The sequence below is a fragment of the Larus michahellis genome, chromosome Z (genome assembly GCF_964199755.1).
Source record: "Larus michahellis chromosome Z, bLarMic1.1, whole genome shotgun sequence".
NCBI classification, from domain to species: Eukaryota; Metazoa; Chordata; class Aves; order Charadriiformes; family Laridae; genus Larus; species Larus michahellis.
Window position 1 is genome coordinate 2,431,640 of NC_133930.1, and position 21,125 is coordinate 2,452,764.

Consider the following 21,125-nt stretch of genomic DNA (forward strand, 5'->3'; position numbering starts at 1 on the left):
AATGATGTGGAAGCTGCCTTGTGTTTGCTTTTCTGCTCTTCTCCAACAGGCCTCCCAGGACAACAGACAGAGTGCAAAACACTCCAGTGTCTCTCTATCTTTTTCTCACTCCATTCAAGGGAGAAAAAGGGCTTTTTCAGAGGAAGATCAGAGGAAGTTCCTGTGTCTATTTGGACTCGTGTATTGCTGCTAGGAGATGTTTGTATAGCATGATAGTCTAAAGATACATTTTTATCTCGCATTCCTTTCAAAATGTTGGTTGGGTTTTTTTTTTTTCAAAACATTTAATGAGTTTTAATTGATTTTCACACCACCTCTGCATTATAGCACAGTCATCTCACACTGCAGCGCAGCCGCCCCCACAAACCCTCCACAACCTCGAGGACTGAAGGAACGGCCTGCACCACGCTCTGGTGCGTGACCCTCTGGAATTCATGCTTTGAAGCCATTTCCACTTTTCTTCATGACTAGAAACATTTTTTACCGGTTAATAACAAGAGTCTCATGTGATTGCTCGACTCCAAAAGCTCAGACTTTTAATAAAATCACATATGGGATAATTAATGGGGTTTTTGTGATTGTTGACATATTTTACAGAAAGCTCTTGCATTCCCCACAGCTTGAAAACATCAAAAGGCAGGCAGATATGTGTTCAGCCACGAATTACGTGATGCCGATATACCTGCAGCCAGGCTGTCTTCTCTCTTCAGCTTGTCCTGCCGCCTCCCACGTCTGTCTGGGGAGACTCCTCCAGCCCAACACCTGACGGGTTAACCTGCACACAAAGTACAACGTAGACGTGGAGAGATAAGTAGAGCGACCCAGTCTGTTGCTGGTTAGATACTGGTCACACAAGAAACTAATCAGAGAGATCAATGCTCATTCCTGGGAACCGGGTGTTTCATTTGCTCTGTGCTGTGCACCTGAGCCCTTTTCCATCCCCTCCATCTTTGCAGAATGCTGCCGGTTTCTCCAGCGAGTCCCCGGTAGCGCCTCATCTCCCCGGCTACCGTTCCCTTCGCCTCCCCCGCTCCTCGTTGCAGTTCCTGTCTCTGTGTAAACCAACCTGCCGCACACAGAGAAAACTCACGGACCCTTAAACTCCTGCTAATCTGGCTCTAATGATATACTTACCTGCAGATCCCTTATTAATGGCAGATTTGTTTTCGGGAAGCGGGTTCCAAATCAGCTTGGCGACTGCTGATCCAGGAACTAATGAGCCTACTTATTTATTATCCACCCTCTTCTCATTTTTACCTGCATTTGCTCGGTTTAGAGCACTCGCGTTTCTGCGGGGAAAGTGGTATCTAACACCACGAGCAGCTGAAGAGGAGCCAGGCTCCAGGGTTCCTTCCCTGGTTCTCTGAAACCAACCTGCTGTTTGGCTTTGAGCAACTGATTTATCCTTTCTGCCTTTTTTTTTTTTTTTTTACCTTCTCAGCTATCTTTCTGTAAACAGGAGAGATGGTTTACACGGACTTTCAGAAAACCTTTGACAACTCCCTCATGAGATGTTATTAAGGAAGCTAAATAGATATGGGGTGAAAGGTAAAGTATTGTCATAGAAACTAGCTAAAAGACAGAAACCGAGGAGTATGAATACATGTTCAATTTTTTAATCTAACCAAAAGCTGCCAGCAGAACTGGCCTGATATTTGCTAAGGGGGGGCGGGAATCTATTTGAAAAGCCGGATTCCAAAAAATTGGACCTTTGCGTTGGGAAATATTATTTTGCAGTAGGGGTTCTTGTGTATACACATATGTACATATGTGAATTATACAGTTTTTGCATGAATGATAGGAACAGGATAAATAGTTATCAGGAAATAGCCCCCAGGAAAATCAAGAGAAAATCATAGAACAGTTTGGGTTCAAGGGACCTTAAAGCTCATCCAGTTCCAACCCCTCTGCCATGGGCAGGGACACCTCCCAGTGATCATTAATTTCCAGAAAGAACCATTTGTAACATCCCCCTGTGCCAAGGCAGCACCAGCTCCGCTGGTGGCACTCCTGGAAGGCTGCTGCTCTCCATATTTATCCTCAAGAACTTCCAGCGGCAGAAGAGAACCTCAGATCCCTGGGAACGCTCGTCCAGGACTGCTGAGACGCCTCTGCCACCCCAAACTCCCGCGGCATTCAGGCGATGCCATATCCCGGCCACCTTCTTTACCGTTCCACCAGCTCTGGCAGAACCCGCACACTTTATGCGCAGCAATATCTGTTTATTCCTGCGGATGATCGATGGCGATTATTTAGGAGTACATTTTCAAGAATGCATTTCTGCACAATTCCAAGAGAAACATTTTGTTTAGATAAGAATTTCCCTATCGCAGCTATTTTCGTCTACTCAATAAATACATTGTAATCTAATACTGACAAAACTGGTGCTGTATATCGCTGGGTTTGATTGGAACTGCAATGTTATGAAAATCTAAGTAAATTCTCTGCATCATTATAAGATTTGGGGTTTTTTGTTGTTTTTGTGTTTTTTTTTTTTAATTCTGCATTATTCGGGATGAGAAATAAACAATAAGATAGCAAGAACTGCAGCTGCTCCAAAGTATTTCAATTACCTAAAAGAAAGCAAAAGAAAGCAAGAACCACATTTATGTGAAAGAACTAACTAAATGTAGATGGAGAATTCGGAATTCCTGGGAAATACGCTGTGCGCTGCAAGACCTGACCCATACTATCCACACACCGTGCCAAATGCTGAGCATGCTATAGCCATTATTCCACCCAAAAAAGCGCAAACAAATAAGAAAACGCAACACAATTCAGTGAAAATCTGTCTAATGTACAGGCAGGTAAAGCGCTATGGCAAAAAATTGGGGCAGAAAATAACATGGGAAGTGCTAAAGCACCACCCAGGAAAATATTGGCTGAACTGGAAAGCTGTTCTAGTATTGTATTTTTTAGGGTTTTTTTTAACTGAACCAATTCAGAAGAGGAAAGAGCGGCTTCTGGAGAGACTGGAAGGGAAAGGATTAGAACCAGGGACATAAATGAAGAGATAGGTAATAGAAAGAAGGATATAATTAATAGCAAGTACAAGAGGACAGGCAGCAATCTGCAGAGAAGTAGAATAAAACTCGTCTCACCGTAGACATCTAAAATACACGCGTTCGAGCTTGTGATTCAAGCTCCTACGCCGTCAGCAGAGAGTCGCGTAGCTCCAGCTCCAGGCAGGGGGATCCCGAGAGCCAAAGTTTGATGGTATAAATACTCTGCTAAGCGTATGCTGCTCTTTGCTCTGACCTTCTCCTGATACCAGGGATCCCGACACCGCAGCGATGGCCGTTATCTGCTTAGCTTTACGTGCTGCAATGAGCTCAGTTTGGGCTGTAATCTGAAAAGCCCTGACTTTGTAAGTTTTTTGTTACAATACAATTTATTTTTTTTTACAATAATACTGTGAAGAGCACTTCCTATTTAGACACTGATTAGGAGCTGGACACGGATTCTCTAAATTTATTCTTTACCTCTATGGACCAAAATATATCTCCCATATAACCCTACGGAACACAAACTTATAGAAGGAATGTGGTTAGCCTATAGCAAAGACGATGGTCCTGGGTGGAGAATTCCCATCGGATTAAAATTGGACAAAAAGAACTGGCAACAGTTTCCTATTTTCATCCAAAAAGGGCCAACTGTTCAAATTTTTGCAAACATCCCAGTTACGCCTTCATCAAAAGCACCTTGCCACAAATGACATAGAACTACTCCTAAAAAAATCAATAACGGATGAAAAAGAAGAAAAAGTAGGTCAAACGTTTCCAGAGAGGCAAGGAGCACTTACTTCACAGTAGACAAAACTTTTTTCACCATATTGATTACGGGAAAGGGAGGTGGGGTTTTCCCCCCAGAAAATAGACCCTTTTTCCAACAGAGAGAAAAGATGGGTATAAAGTGCTACCAAGATCTGTGCTGGAGTCAATAAAAAAGTACTCGTACATTTGACAAAGAGCCTTACTTTTACGGCACTTCTTTTCTCTGCTTTTCGTCAAGTGTTCATTAAAGTTGGCTGAAAACCCAAGAATTCTGTTCGCGCAGAAGAAAAAGAAGGTTGAAAACACGTAATTCTGTGCACCGTGGAATACACGAAGCCTGTTTTCCCAGAGTTTTTCATTCTGAGCAGCTTGCTTCTTTGTGCTCTCTCTGGTTGCAGATAAGGGCCGAAGGCTGAGGGCAGTCGCCTTCCTCCTACGGACACACTTGGGCTCTTCTCCGTCATCCGAGCGTTCCCACCAAACAGGAGAAAAAGCTATTTGGGGTGGACGGATAAACAGACGCACACAGTGGGGTTTTCTAAATTATCATAGAATCATAGACATAATTATGCCAATTATCATCAAATTATGACGATTTCCATAGGAAATCAATGTATCCTATTCAACAAGAAAGCTAAAGCTTTGAGTTTTGGGTGGGTTTTTTATAGTTGGTTGGTTTTATACACCCCAGAGAAACGGAGCGATGGGACACAGCTGTAAAGATGAATCTTTGTTATACCTTTTATCCAGATCTAGATCATATCGTGAGATCTCTTACATCAAAGAGAATAGCCCCAGCCATCTGGTTAATGACTATACTGAGACAGGTTTTAGTGACACGAAGAAAGTTCTCTGCTGGAAACTCTGAATATTGTTATATATATATATAAATCAACATATCAAGGGAACGCCCTTTAAAATTATCTCACCCCATGTTAATATTAACTCCCCTTTTTCTTATTGCAGCCTCCACAAAGCCCAATATACTTCTTCCTGGCTCCATTATTGGACTGAATATTAAAATGTGTATAACTCGGATTCCCATTCTGTATAACGCACATCAGCATCACACGCGTCCTTTTCCTCCTGACCCGATCAGCCTGCCTGCTGTGATATATGCGGCCACATAACTAAAAGGAGATGTCATTTTGCCTGATGGATATCGCAATTTTAAATATAACCAACTGTCCCTGCCCGGTTAATCTTGCAGCTACAGTTCATTTCAGATTCACAAGCTGAAAACGTTCGTTTCTGTGATCTCTTTCCTGGAGAATTTTTCCACAGTCGTGGTTGTTGCTTCCCTTTAATGTAAACTTAGTCGCCTGAATTGAGAAATACATGCTTTGCTCTTTGTTTATGAAAAAATACCATTCATGTTTATATCCTCTTTATACTCCCAAAATCAAAAAGTGTTTCAAAAACTAGTCAAGGTTGCTAAGTAACAATGACATTTACAAAACCTGTGCTGCACTTATAGGTAAGGATATAATGAGAATATTTAAGACTATCATAAATTTTGTTATAAGCAAACAAACCCATGATTCTCATCAAATGAAATGAAACAACTTCACGTCTGTTCTGGGGATTTAAAAGTATTTTTTCTAGTATTTGGGTTCCAACCCGTGAATATTTTTTCTGAAGTGATGCAATTAGATGGGAAATCATTGCTCTGATTAAAGTGTAGCTGTTCTAATTCGACGGTTCTGGTTGTTGTTTTGGCTTTGGGTTTCTATTTTTTTGTTTTAATTAAAGGGCTTACAAATAAATTGAATGCTGAGAACAGGCCATGGTGTTAACGTAGGAGAGAAGTTTCACTCAGCAAGCTTTTGAATCTGTAGAAAACAGATGCATCAGAAGGCGCGATGGGTGGTACCCGCACAGGATGCTGCGGGAACCCAGCGGCCACATCCAGGTAGCGCTTACTGGGGCCAAGAAAGCTGCTGCCTGGGAATTAGTGTGCGCGTGTCCCCAGGCAGAAAGCCCTGAAGAACCTGCGCTTCAGCCTCTTGCAAAAAACCCACCACATACATTGACTTGGTAAGCCTGCCTGCGCTTGCGTTGGGCAAACCCAGGCACAGATCCAGGCTGGGTGGAGAATGGATGGATGGAGAGCAGCCCTGAGGAGAAGGGCGTGGGGGTGCTGGCGGATGAGAAGCTCAACACGACCCAGCAATGTGCGCTGGCAGCCCAGAAACCCCCCGCAGCCTGGGCTGCATCCCCAGCAGCGTGGGCAGCAGGGCGAGGGGGGGATTCTGCCCCTCTGCTCCGCTCGGGGGAGACCCCCCTGCAGTGCTGCCTCCAGCTCTGGGGCACCAACAGCAGAAGGACACGGAGCTGTTGGAGCGGGGCCAGAGGAGGCCCCGGAGATGCTGGGAGGGCTGGAGCCCCTCTGCTGGGAGGACAGGCTGAGAGAGCTGCGGGGGTTCAGCCTGGAGAAGAGAAGGCTCCGCGGAGACCTTCCAGCCCCTTCCAGTCCCTCAAGGGGCTCCAGGAAAGCTGGGGAGGGACTCTGGAGCAGGGAGGGGAGCCATGGGATGAGGGGGAATGGTTTTAAACTGGAAGAGGGGAGATGTAGATGAGATCTGAGGAAGAAATTCTTTGGTGTGAGGGTGGTGAGCCCCTGGCCCAGGTTGCCCAGAGAAGCTGTGGCTGCCCCATCCCTGGAGGGGTTCAAGGCCAGGTTGGCCGGGGCTTGGAGCAACCTGGGCTGGTGGGAGGTGTCCCTGCCCAGGGCAGGGGGGTGGAACTGGGTGATCTTTAAGGTCCCTTCCAACCCAAACCATTCTGTGATTTTATGATACACAAATATACACATAAAAAAAAAATCCCCTTTCCTCCAGCTTGTGCCTCTTCCCTCTGCCAGCAGGAGGCAAGGTGGGAGGCAGAGAGGGAGGCCATATGGCAGGAGACATGGAACTTCATTTCACTTTTTCCCCTCAAACTCTACCAAGTGCTGTCAAACACATACACAGCTTCCCCGGCTGCACACAGAGAGGGCAGAGCTCCCAAGGTGTCCTGGAGCAGAGTTACAGCGAGGAGCTGCAAACGAACAGCAAACAGGTTTGCTGCCATCTGCTCCAGGGAGGTTTCCACGCAGATGTGGTACAACCTGTGGCGGCAGAGGAAACGCACAGCCCCAGCACTCGCTGTGTGTTTTATTCATCGCCAGGTACGAGCATCCCCGGCAGGGCTGCATCCGCGGCACCTGCGATGCCGTAGGACTGAAATCCCTCAGGAAAAAGTACGCTCCAGAATCCCGACCCCAGGATGGATCATCACAGCTTCCAAAACAGAAAAATGGGAAATGGTTATACTTGAATTCACATATGAATTTGAATTATGCTTGAATTCTGCGCCTTGTTCTGAATGCCTTTTTTGTTTTTATTGCGGTGCTCTGACGTCCCTGAGTCATTGCCTTTCCCTGCCACGAGCCAAGAATGATCACCGTTTCTTCTTAGCTACCCTTCCCGGAGCTGCTGGATCCCAGCACATCACAGCAGCACACAAATACAAGGATTACGGAAATACCAGTTGGAAAGGAACTCTGGAGGTCTCTGGTCCCAGCTCCTGCTCCATGCAGGGCTCTTGGCAGCAAGGAGGCCACCAGTTGCTGAGCAGAGTCCTGGAAACCTCCAAGGACAGAGATGCCACCTCTTTGGGTCGGTGTCACCTTCCTCATCAAGAAGCATTTTTCAATATCTAGGCTGAAATTCCCAAGTCGCAATTTGTGCCCTTTGTTTTATATCTGACACTATCAAGAAGAGTTTGGCTTCATCAGTTTTGTAACTGCCGTTCAAGTGTTGGTAGGCCACCCTTAGCTCCCTCTTCGCCACCCTAAAAACAGCTCTCAGCCCTTCCTCACAGTCTCCTGACCATCCTCACCACCTCCTTTGGGCTCTCCCCCATCGCCTGGAAATCAGAAGTAATGGAAACACAGCAAAGGTAACTCCTCCTTGCCTCCAATTATCTCCATACACGTTCCCAAGAATAAGTCAAAATGAGCTTTGTTTTGTCCAAATAGTGAATACCCCTCTCCCCAGTTATAAAAACAACGGAGCAAAGACAACTCAAGGTCTCAAGCTAAACCCTTGAATCTTCCAACAGTAGATACTCCAGAGAAGAGCTTCTTCCTTTCTTCCTGCATCACTTTATCATCTACGTGTTAATTTGAAATAATTTTCATGCACAGCTGCACATTTTTCATTACTGAGTAAAACCCAGCACGTTCCCACTAGTTTTCCTGAGCCCAGTCATGTTACGTGACCAGAGGAGGACCTTATAAAGGAAGCTGGCACCTTTATTTTGGAAATACCAAGAGAAACTTCATTTCTCCGTGGCTCTTAGTAGTATTTTGGTGTAAAATTCAAATCTGTGTTCAAACAAAAGAAGGTAGCAAGTTATTGCTGGGACCCTAATATTTTCTCCCAGCAGAAAGTTATTTCTGCTTGTCACCTTTATTATTTCCCCACGCTTCACAATTCAGGTATTGCTGTTGCTCATTATGCATAACCTTGATTGATCACCTATACTAATTTTAGAAACAATAATGAATGCAGCATGGCTGGTACTAATTGATGTTTTCTTCCCGTAATGAACGGTTTGACATCAAGTCTGCACGCTGGCTCTTCCTGGGTCAAGCGAGAGGTAAAAACCCAAGCGGTCTTGTTGATGATGCCAGGTGGCATTTGGGGTACAGAAGAAACATGTAGTTGTGGTTAACAACACCTGTGAGCCACCGCTGAAGGTCTTGCTTAGGTTTTCATTAGTATAGCATGCTCCTCATGGGGATGGGAAGCAAATCTGTTGTCTGAGCGATGCCGTGAGATGTTCAGTTCCATCCCGCGGGGGCTCAGCTGTGCTGCGGCAGCCGTCATGAGCCCGGTGGTCCAGCAAGAGCAACCCAGCCCTCTGGGGATGCCACGATTAGTGTCCTAGGTGGGTTGCAGGTGTTTTTATGACCTTTAAGGTGCTCAGCAGCTTGGTTCCCACTTACCCTAGCATCTGGCTCCCATCAGACAGCAGAAGGGGATATCAGGAGAGGTGGGTGCAAGGGTGCACAGCTCGCTTTTCAAAGGGATGGAGCTGCAGAAGGCCACTTGCGGTGCAGGGCTCCCAGCCCAGGAGGTTGCCTTGCCCACATCCAGAAGCTGTGCCGCAGCTAAGCGTTTCCATACTCAACATGGGTCCAATTATACAGCCGTACATCTCATAAGGACTGCAGGATACCTGTGGTTTCAGGCCCTTGTATGACCTCAAGTTATAATTAAGTGCAAAAGACAAAACGAGGGACCACGAGCCAAGCCAGTCCTTGACAGAGCAAGTCGAGTCAATGCTCCAATGTGCTAGAGTTATATTTACTTCTGTCATCAAAAACTAACCTCCAAAACTGCAGTACATCAGCACTTCTCTCTTTTTTTTTTTTTTTTTTAAAAAAAAAAAAGGATGTACAGGATGCAGGAACAAACTTAGATGGTCAGAACCTTCATAACCTGTGGATTTTCTGGATGTACAAGTCCCATTAGCGCTAATTGGAAAGTGTAGCGTGGAGCAAACTGCCCGACATCCGTATTTATCTAGCAGATTTGAGACATATCAGCAGATTACACGAGCAACAGGTTAACAAATGAGCACAGTGGAAGTTCAGGCGAGGAATTTCTGACCTCCCCACAGCCGGGATGCAGCAGCTACACACGGTAAAAAACACGGGAATAGATGAGGACCTGGGGCTTCTCCAAATAACAAGCTGATCTGACCCTAGGTCTGGGCAAACAGCAGTCAGGGCGAGGGATTTATGCCAGACGCACACACACACAAAAAAAGTCTCTTGTTTTGCACAGTCTCGACCATTTCAGACAGCATATTTCTTTCTGATGTTAAAACTCCAACTCGGTCACAGCAGGTTGTATCTGAAATTAAAACTGGTGGGAAAGATAGATGTGGAGAGGATTTTCTTTGTGCTTGAAAGGCTGCTTATTTCCTCCATGCTTTAAATTTCAGTGATTTTCTGTGTTGAAGTGCAAAAAAATGTCAAGTAGTTCCATATTCGCCCAAAACCGAGGGGAATATTCACTAGATTTATAGAAACATTTCCTAGTGATACAGGTTTCATGAGCCAGAGAATAGTTGCAGTAAGATTAAGATTATTGTGAACAAAACTAATTTGGGGACTATCCACCATCAGACTCTGGGCTTCACCCATCACCCTTAATAGCAAGGTCCACAACCCCAAAAGATGAGAATTCCTGATCTGAAATGAGAGTTTATGAACCAGCCTTGCAGCCCCGAGGCTCCTCCAGTGAAACGGAGCTTGATTTCAAACTTGTTCGGTGGATCAGCATGATCTATACGGACCCCAGAACAAAAGGATTTGTGGGTTTCTCGGCGGTTGATGGGTACGTGCTGATGGATACCCCTGCGAGGCAGAACTTCTGCTCTCCCCTACCTGCTGGGAACCTGCCCTTGACTTGTTCCCGGTGGCAGGGGAAGTCTGGGGCATCACATCTCACCCCTCCCACCTCCAATACCATTATTTTGTTTATTTTTTTATTTTTTTTTTAAACATCAAGTCAATGCATTGTTGTTGTTGGCAATGAAACGAGGCGTTCTCAGGAGTGGAGTCATTTCTGCCAGCACTTTCCCCGATTGCTGTGTAACAACCTACGTGCTGCGAGCGAGGAGGGCTGCCGAGCCTCATCGCCTCCGGAGAGGGCAGCGTAAGAGGCAGAATCCTCTCCCCCCTCCCTGCCCCCAGCTACATCCCTTGCTGTCACTTTCTAATAATTTGCCCTCCCGTTATTGGGTTAGAAGAACTGATGATGAACTGAAGTTGCACCGCTTTGGGGAATTAAGTTGCTTAAAAAGGTTGGATAGAATTGATTATAACCTGTCAACGAGCCCAGCTGCCCGGCGCAGGAACGTCACGGTCTGCCAGCAGAAATGGTGTGCACGTTCTCCCCCAGGCAGGGAGGAGGGGGTCGCTTTTGCTGCCATTATAATTCATAAGTTCACGGTGAAAACGCTCCGTTCCTGTCCGTGGGACGCTGCCAGCAATGCCCATCGCAGCCTGCTTTCTTCCAGTGCGGGTAAGACTGAGCCGGGGGCTCCTGGCTTGGCTGCCTCCATGCCAGAGGGCAGGAATACATGAATTCCCTATCTCTGGAGCAGATCTGCGTTCCCAGCTCCGACTTTTCCCCTCCGTAGCATCCATAACTGGCCACGCTCCTGCAGTTTGCAGCCGATCGCCTTTGCCAGCGCCGTGCACCCCTGCTAACGGTGCAATCACAGCTCCTCAAAGCTGCAGCAGCCTTTGAGGTTGCCACTGTCAGTCCTCAACCACTGCACTTGAAGCCGACATCGGAAAATGAACCCAGCAATTCAGAAGAACAAGCGTGGTTTGTAAATCCGGTCCCATTTGCTGCGCCAGCTCAACTTATTTCACTGTTGCTTTGTTTTTCTTTGCAATATTACAGTCCCAATTAATTCACTGAAGCCTTCGAAAAGGCCAACGGAATTCTGGGATTCACCACCTCCTTCCCCCAGAGACAGGAAAGCTTTAATGCCTTTCACCGACCAAGAGAAGAGGGAGACCTCCTCTGGAATAACACACACAACTCAGGTCCCCCATCACCACCAGAGATTAATTCAAACCTGTGGAAGTGCAGAGAAGGCTTCCCGGGCTTACAAAAGGAGGTAAAAAACCTACTTCATCATGCAAAAGGACATTCTAGAAGTGTCACTTGTTGAGCTTAGCAATGGCAAAAAGGGTTTGGCATCCTGTCTAAGGACCAGGGATGAGAAGAGCTCGGTCAGGAAAAAGAATTGCAGGTGCAAGAGCCTGTGGATAAAATTCAAAAGGGATTCGTGTAGTGTCAAACTAAGGGAGAGCTTTCTTGCTGTCGAAGCTGAGAACACTCAGGAACAGGCTCCTAGCAGCAGCCACGTCACCAAGAAAGTAACCTCAGGATGGAGTTTGCAGCACCAGTAATTTGACTTATTTATCCAGCCAGGAAGACCTGCCCAGTCCTAGCTCACGTGTCCCGGTATGTTCTGCTGCAGCAGGTTCAAAAGTGCGTTTTATTTGGAGTGTTGGATTTCAGAAGGCAGAAATCATCCTCCTATTGCCTAAAGCTCTGATGAGGATGTTCACATCATCTATTTTAGATATCTGATTTACGAGCATCAAATAGGCACCTCGCTGCCCTATCAATGTTGTCCCATAAAATGATTCAAACCACTTAATTCCATTAATCTTACAGGGAGCACAGCAGTTGTCTGAACTGCTCTCCATGTAACCACTTAATTAACTGAAATGACAGATATGTGCCAGAAACCAAATCTGGCTCTAAATCCAAGTTTTTGGATTAAAGTCCTTTTTTTTTTTTTCTCTTCGAAAGGAAGACTTTTCTCTAACGCGAACGTGCAGGAGCTGATAAACGCAGCGGGAGAGAGGACGTGCGCAACCCAGCCTGGGTCAGGCTGCGCAAAGCCACTACCAGGTTATTTGCACAGAGCTGCCGATTTATTATCCACACAAAAAACCCTGGCTTTCAGTATCCCAGGATCGCCTCTAATAAGTAGGTATCGGGTTGAAGAGAGGTGCCACCACTGAGCTCTGCCAGGGGACTCCACTGTGACAGTGATTTTTCTTCACCTAACTATATTATATATAAAGTGAAGCTACAGGCACCGCAAGAGAAGTCGGGTCAACCTCCGTAACCCCAAAGGGAAGCCCCGCCGTGTTTTTGGGGCACGCCGTAGCAGAAGATGGGCAAAGTCTTTGAAAGAATTCAGCGGATTGAGCTTTCAAGACAGGACATGTCATACAAAAACAAGCTGAAGTGGAGGAAAAAAAGTGAGTCCAGGGAAAGCCAGACCAAGAGATGTTCCTATGGTTAGGAAGGACAAGCATTGGCCAGGGCTTATCTCAGGTGTCACCTTACCTCCAAAGCGGTGGAAAAAAACAAAGGGTGGCTTACAGAGGGATCTGCATTTCTTTGGCCAGGTATTTGGATTTAATGTACTAAGGCATCCAAACCTGCCCAAATGAACAGCAGCCTGCCTGCAAATCCTTTGGATGCCATTTATCTCCACATTTAATTTAAACTGCTACCATCAGCCCATCATAAAAAGACCCAAGGGACACTGGCCCACAAACCGAATGCGGTCCTAATCCGCCCGAACCAGATGGCAAGCATTTACACACCATATAATCCTTCTCGCTTACCCGGGAGTCTGTGCCAAACGAAAGAGAGAAAACTGAAGAGAAATTTAGTTTCTAATATTCCACAATATCACGTTATCAGATAAAGGGTTTTCATGTTTACTGCAAACAGCCCGGGCAAGGCTGCTCTTCCCCCCCATCATGAGACTTGATAAAACAGTTGGGTCACATCCAGCGCCCAAAGGGGACAGCAATAAGAGCTACAGCTTCGAGCAAGTCACCTTGAAGCTGATAACGGCGCTCGCAAGACTCCTTCGAGTATCAGCTCGGCGCTAACGAGTTGGAACTAACAAACACGGGGGGAGGCACCGTGGATGGACGAGCGTGGGATACGGCCGCACTGGGAGGGCTGTTCCCCCCTTAACCTTGGGGTGGGTGAGTCGGGGATGAGGCGGGCAGGATCACGGACACCGCATTGCCCCACTCTGCCCTTGAACGGGTATTTTCGACGGGAGCCACGCGATCCACGGCAGGGAGAGCGGCCCCCATCGCTGCGTGCATCACTGCCATTGCGCGGCAGAAACGTTTCTAACCTGACTGAGGAGGAAGGGAATACGGAAAAAAAAAAAAATCCACGTTTCATCAGAGTCTGGCATACGTCTCAAAACGCCAGCCCCAAGAAGACCTACCACGATGACAAAGAAAACCTTCTTGGCACACTTCATGCCCAGCTCCTCGGCTATCCCACTGCGTGTGAATCATGGAAAAAATGAAAATGCATTACCTACGAGATAACCTCAGGGAAGGTGGTTATTGTCGGAGACTGCAGTGCTCCGGGGTGTCACTCTGCTTATCAGACCCAGCCAACATCAGCCATCGGGTGCCACGGTGAATCATTTCCTCCAGCCGTGCCCGTTTAGGTGAACCACCTACAGATGACTCACCGGCTCCGCTCCAAACCTGGGAAACAGAAAATATCCCCTTAAAAAAAAAAAAGGTTCTTTCCCTGTTATCAGAGATGCGAGGGCCACCTTTCCACTCCTCGGGAGCGCTGGCCATCCTGAGTCGCATCCTCTGCCTGGGACCTACAAATTGCAAGGAGAGATACTGCCGCTAATGAGTCAGAGGCTGGATAAAAGGATAAAATTAAAGCTCTCTGAAAGTCTCCTTTGGCAAGGAACCTCATTTAAGGCACATAAAGTATAGCCAGACCCCTGGCAGCACAATGAACTTATTCAATAAAATAATTGCTTTTGGCAAAACTGTGATAATAACATCACCTCGGCGAAAATGTGTTTATAGAGCCATCTTCATAGATTACTCCCTTTCCGTCACAGAATAATTGGCTGGGAGAGATCAAGATGCTCACAGCTTCTCCTCCCTGGGCAGCACAGCCCACGCGGCCAGCAGACACCAGGAATAAATGACTTGGGACCACCACAGGGAGGACAGCAGTCCCTGTGCCTTGCCCCAGGACTGAATTTCCCCCACAGAAGAAAGTGAACTCAGGGACTGATGTGAAAAAAAAAAAGGTATAAAAGCATCTTGAAAGGAGCTGAGCATCCTGCTAAAAGTAATTCCCCACATACTGTACTTACAAGTTCTTATTACATGCAACAGAATTCCAGCTCGCTTTGTCCCATCTCCCCACGTCCAAACGATTCCTTCCACCCCACAGCCTTTTTGTGGGCTCCCCAGTTTTTTCTAGCTTGCACACACCTGCCCTCTCCTCCCTTCTTTGTTCCCTCAGTGAAACACATCTTCCGAAACCATTAAGTTACAAATGAAATTACAGTATTTTTGGAAGTCATACTGCAAACAAAGCTGTCTGAATAATCTCTGTAACAGCTCTGCCAAGGCAAAAAGATATTTCAGATCAGGCACAGTTTGGGATTAACCTGAAATGAGAATACTCCAAAATAATAATAGAAAAATCCCTTAAAACATTCCCTTTTCTTTTTTGTTGTTGAGCGAAACGTTCCTCCAAAAGAAAACAAGAGGTCTAGGTCTTTTTATAGGGGGATTATCCTTTTTTTTTTTTAAAAAAACTTTATTTAATATAAATGGATGAGAACTGGAAGCATTTATGAAATCAGCAGAACTGAGGTTAAACTGAAATGCTTCCGTTATAAAACGTAATTAAACAACCTGGTTATTTGGTTTGTTTGTAGTCCCTGGTGGGTACGTGTCACCTGATGGAACCCAAACAGTTGCAGTTCCCCAAGAAGACAAGTGCTTTCTGCTTTGCCATTGGCCTCGTACATCCCCAGCGGTTCCGATATTCCGACAGTTGTGCCACAGAGCCCTCGAGCCGCAGGAAGAACATAAGAGTGGAACAAGTAGGGAAAGATAACGAGATCTCTCTAGTGGGTCTTGTTCATCTCACTGAGATGACAGCACCCAACATGTGAAATTAGTGGCTCAGGAGACTCTTCGAACAATCTCTCCGACGTGTTTTCCTTAGACGTTCACCTGACCAGCTTCAGACAGACCCAGCTCCCCATTAGCACAAAGGAGCACGGCATTTGCCAGCAAAAGCTTTCTGCTGCGTAATCAGAGAAGACAAGGCTTAGAGAAAAAAGGTGCGACTCTGCTGCAAAACCTGGCCACGAAAAGAAAAAAGAAAAATCACAGAAATACACGTGAAACCCTATAGCTTTGTTCATCCCCGTTACGTCGTGAGCAGAGGACAGAAACTGGCACCAAATAGGCGGAATAATTTTACCAGCAAGATTTTGTTCCCATGCAAATTTACGCTTGAAATATCTTAAGCTGCTAAGCCATTCACACCCATCCGCTTTGTTCAAGGCAAGTTGGTTATTGGCTGCTCAAACATCCTTGGCGAATAACTATTTTGTATTAATACCCGAATATATTGCTACGGTTGAGTCACTTAAAATGAGTAAGTTGAACTGCTCAGGAACCAACTCTTACGGAAGTTTTATGGTATAGAAAGATGGTAACAGTGCTGCATTAAATATGTTTGTAAATCAATGTTGTTGAAAATTCAGTGGTTATTTTTCCCCAATATTATTCCCCAACCCCAGTTATTTTCCTGGTGGTCATGGCAATGAGAACTTCCCCAAGCCAACATTACAGAGAACGTGCACTGACACAACGGACGAGAGTATTACCAGGACTTCGCTCAGTGCCTTGCTTGGCATCACTCCGGTAGCAACCCCTCACATTTTTATAAAATTATGGATTTTTTTTCACGATTTGAGCAACTTTCTCCGTAGGGAAACCCTGCGTATTTCCCCACACCCCACTGACCCCAAGCTCCGTGCACCAAAGAGGCTCATTGCACCTTAGAGGTGCAGAAACATCAGCCCAGGAGCCAAAGGCAGGTGGGGAATGGGAAGATGTCCTAACTCATCGGTGGGTCGTGGAGAAGCGTGGCAGGGCTTCAAGACACAAGAGCTGCAGAATACATGGAAACAGGTCTCTGCACACAAACTTTCGCACTCGCTACAAGCTCCAGCACAAAATAACCTTATCTTGCATTGGTAGCATAGCCAAAATTCCTAGGTTAAGCCTGGAAATAAATATAATAGATAAATACTGGCCCATAATTTGTAAGCATCACATTCTCCTTCACCACAAAACCCATCCATACTACAAATATGAGCACCACATACGCTCATATGACCCTGAACCAGCCACTTTGTACTACTTCAAAGGGAATGTTTCTTATCAGCCTCCCAGAATAGCTGCTCCCAGATTAGGTGCGCACGTGAAGGAAGATCAAGACCATTAGTCACTCGTAACAATTTAATGTAAGTAAATAAGAAGGACAATGAAGGTTTTAATATTTCATCTAGCAAGCACATAAGAAAACACTAATTACATTGAATGAGACTCTTATCCCACTGTCTAAATATTTATTCTGCATTAAGCAAAGGAGAGGGGGGGATGCCCACGGACCAAGAGGCCAAAGGCAGGTACGTGCCAAGCATTGCAGTTAGTAAACAGCACGCACCAGCAGCACAGTAGAAAAATATCAGCACCTTTTCTCAGGCGGCATTGAGGGGAAGATGAAGAGCCTTCTAGGAAAGGCATTAATCAGTCAGGATCGAGCGCTACATGCTGTCTTCGCTGTGTTTGCAAAGGGCCGGCTAGATGTTTCCCCAGCGGACACAAGGGCGTAAGGAGGGAGGTCATCCTCCCCCTCTACTCTGCCCTGGGGAGGCCACAGCTGGAGCACTGGGTCCAGTTCTGGGCTCCCCAGTTCCAGAAGGACAGGGAACTGCTGGAGAGAGTCCAGCAGAGGGCTGCGAAGATGATCCAGGGACTGGAGCAGCTCTCTGCTGAGGAAAGGCTGAGAGCCCTGGGGCTGGTCAGCCTGGAGAAGAGCAGACTGAGAGGGGACCTCATCAATGCTCAGCAATAGCTAAAGGGTGGGTCCAGGCTCTTCTCAGTGGTGCCCGGTGACAGGACAAGGGGCAACGGGCACAAACTGGAACACGGGAAATTCCATCTCAACATGAGGAGGATCTTCTTTCCTTTGAGGGTGGCAGAGCCCTGGAAGAGGCTGCCCAGAGAGGCTGTGGAGTCTCCTTCTCTGGAGACATTCCAAACCCGCCTGGACGCGTTCCTGTGCCACCTGCTCTGGGTGACCCTGCTCTGGCATCATTCTGTGATTCCGTGAAAGGGGACACAGCACGTGGTCACCATCACAGGCGCTGGGATGCGGAGACCTGCCCAGTGATGACTTGTCATCTGCTTGTACAGCGGAACTGGCAGACGCAGGACTGAGGTGGCAAGGAGGGGGCCTGTGCCACACACCCACATCTGGCCACACAAATCCCTCCATGTCCAAACGTGGGCAGCAGAGGTGGCTGTGGGTGCTTTAACTTCAGGGAAGACATCCAGGAAACATGTCTAAAAAATACACTTCACTCTTTTTTCCAGGCCAGATGGTGCCACAGTGATGAGGTGGCACAGGGCAGGTGACTTTGTCCTTGCACCCAAGTTTTATGAAGGGTCGTGCAAGGGGGTCAATCCCAAGCAGCTCGGTGCAGGAGCAACCGGGGCTTTTGAAGCTCCACGCAACCAACAGCTTCATTTTTCCAAACTCGGTGTGCAAGTTTGGGTGCATTTATCAGGAAACTCAGCTCCTCCACTGAGAAATTGCTTTCTCTGCTCGGACATTAATTTCTCCCTCACTCCCAGCAAAGGAGGAATATTTATTTATTGGTCTCCTGAGCAATTTTTACATTACATTTGCCATTGTTCAACAAAAATAAGTCTTATATTTGACTACCAGTAGCCAAAGACTGCAATTGTTCTATTGCAGCAAAGCACGTGAAGTTGTTTACTAGAACTTGCATAAGCCTCAATGTCCACAGCCTTGAAATCAGATGGGAAGATACTAATTGTAATTGGGTAAAAGCCCTGTAGCTCTAACGTGTTCTGCAACAGAGTAATATTGGGATATAAATGTCTAGTATTTGCCTTCCACCCTTTTTGGAGAGCACAACCGAGAGAGCACCTTTCCTTCAGCCATATAGATATCGAAAATCTGTTTGGCTTCACCGCTGACCCTTTCAAAGGTCCGTTAGCACTCTCCTAAAATAAACAGATCCTGCATTAAATTGGTCCTTTTGAGATCAATTGCGGGTAGGGGTTGGTACAAATCACACTCTGCCTGAAAAGCCGCTTTCACTAATGCTGTAAACGGAAGACCATATATTGACACTCTTCATTCAATACTTGCATGGCCTGGCTCAACACCATACATTTTTTTGGCATTTCTTTGACAAAGGGTCCTTTAGAGCAAGTGCTATTCATTTCCCAGACAGAGCTAGCTCTCAATCGCTCCCGAAACAAAGATTCATTCGGGACTGTCAGAAGAGAAAAGACACTTGAGTTAGTCATTCCCTCTTGCTTGGCGTCTCCCACACGTTTAGATCCTTCCAAGCTCTCTCCTTCCTCTCCGCCTGAAGCGCCAGTGAGAGCCAGGCCCACTCTGTATCACAACTCAGAAATAAGCACCGATTAGTGCGCGGGAGCCAAAAGCGGTAAATAACACAAAAATCTGAGAAGCAGCCTCTCATTCCAAAATCAGCCACAATCCACAGCCAGCACGTGCAAGTCTGACGTAAAAGATATTTCTTACAGCACAGCACGGTGATACGCACTGCGACAGAAAGCACGGTCCCTCTTAAGATTTGTAGTAGAGATACCTGCTCATCCAACAGCTCCACTCCATCCGGCGTTAAAACCTCCATCCTGGGGTGCGCTGGAGCCAGCGGGACCAGGAGCTTTTCATCCAGGGTGCCACCAGCCCAGGGAGACTCTACAGGCAATCCCAGAAGTGGATAAAGAGCCAGCGAAAACTTAAATGGGCAGCTGGGAGCAGGAAAGAGCTTTCAGCTGGAGGAAGGACCACTCTGGCTGGATTTGCCACATCTGCTGCAATTTGTGGCCCTGCCCTGGTAAACGAGCTGTGGTGGGAACTAAATTTGCTGCCAGGGCTTTGCATGTTGGTTTTACATCTCCTCTGGCAGGTCCATCAGTATGAAGACTGGACCGCTGAATGCCCCCATAGCATGATTAATCTGGGGGAGCCTCTGCTACTTTGGCCTTGCCTGGGAAAAGGGGTAAGAAGCGATGAGAAGTTTGTCGGTGTCGAACCTAACACCGGAGCTGGTTTCATTCCAGGTGAATCGTTTGTCAGAGCAGGGAGGAGGGGAGAATGAGAGGAACAAAAAAAAAAAAAAAAAAACCAAAGAAAAACCCCAATCTCTGCCAAAACAACAACCAAAAGCGTGGAAAAAAATTCACACACAAACCAGCCAGCGCTGCAAAACCTGCGTCCTTTGTGCATAAGGTGAATTACGCGCTGTGTTAGCGCCCACGCCAGCCGGGGCATGGAGAGGCAGGGAACCATCCCAGCTTCTCCAGGCAGAGAGCTTCTCTTCTTCCATAAACAGCAAAGACACAGTTCACGCAGGCTCCCGGCGATATCAGTTGCCGCGCTCACAGCTGCCTATGTCTGAAAAGGCACACGGATGCTTCGCCTCGCGCATACCCCCAAAATTTTGCCGTTTCCCATGGGCAGTTTGAGGCAGGCTCGCCCCGGGTTATGTTCCCCACAAGATACCTGTTGCTGTTCTTTTCTTCATTGCACTTTGATTCACAATAGGAAATTACCTAATGTTATATATATTAATATAATATAGGGCGAGCACAGTTCTTCATACGGTTACCGTGGTCCTGCATCCCCTTGGACCTTTCGGTTTGGGATGGTTTAAGATGACAGCGTAAGTTCGGGTGCGAATGAGCTCGGCAGCGCTGAGGGATGGGTGCCAGCTGCAGATCTGGCCCACAAGGTTTTTCTCCTCTCTGGAGCTAAGGCTGCACTCCACCACGCTGAAACAGTGAAGAGGCTTTTAAACATCCTTGTGTTACACATCGGTGTGTTTTGACACCCTTCAGATTGCTCACCAGGCAAAACGGCCTTACTGCTAATGAGAGCACGGGCTCCTTCCTTCCTCAAATGTCATAACGAGTTCTTAACAACCACTTAAGCTCCTGAAGACATCCATTCTCAGCCTGGAGACCAACTCCAGCTCTTCTTAGAATCAGAGAGTCTTCTAGGTTGGAAAAGACCCTTAAAGATCATTGAGTCCAACCATCAACCTGACACTGCCAAAACAACCACTAACCCAGGTCCCTCAGCACCAGGTCAGCCCAGCTTTTAAATACCTCCAGGGATGGTGACTCCACCACTGTCCTGGGCAGCCTCTTCCAATGCTTGATAACCCTTTCGGTGAAGAAATTTTTCCTAATATCCATCCTAAACCTCTTGTCCCACTACAGGCTTCCAGCGCGAAGATGAGCACCTGTAAGCCCCCCAAAAAACGCCACAAGCTCTGCATTTCCACATGGCCATCTGTTAAATTTATTTGGAGATGCTTTTGCACTCCCCAGTTTATGAGTTTAATTCCCTTCCTTTACACAGTCGTTCATCAGAGAAATTAGCTGCTCTTTAATTTGCTTTGATATTGCTGATTCACAGAATCATCGAAAAAATTGGGTTAGAAGAGACCTTAAAGGCCAGCCAGTGCCACCCCCTGCCCTGGGCAGGGACACCTCCCACCAGCCCAGGTTGCTCCAAGCCCCGGCCAACCTGGCCTTGAACCCCTCCAGGGATGGGGCAGCCACAGCTTCTCTGGGCAACCTGGGCC

At 46.8% G+C, this 21,125-nt stretch overlaps 1 long non-coding RNA gene across 1 annotated transcript; it reads right to left on the reverse strand.

Annotated features, from left to right (window-relative positions):
- Window positions 1-554: 554 nt before the first annotated feature.
- Window positions 555-20,012, reverse strand: LOC141736299 (uncharacterized). Its single transcript, XR_012584934.1, has 3 exons — window positions 19,119-20,012; window positions 13,718-13,893; window positions 555-775 (listed from the first exon to the last, which is right to left on the reverse strand). It is a non-coding gene; the product is annotated as an uncharacterized LOC141736299 (long non-coding RNA).
- Between the last annotated feature and the right edge of the window lie 1,113 nt (window positions 20,013-21,125).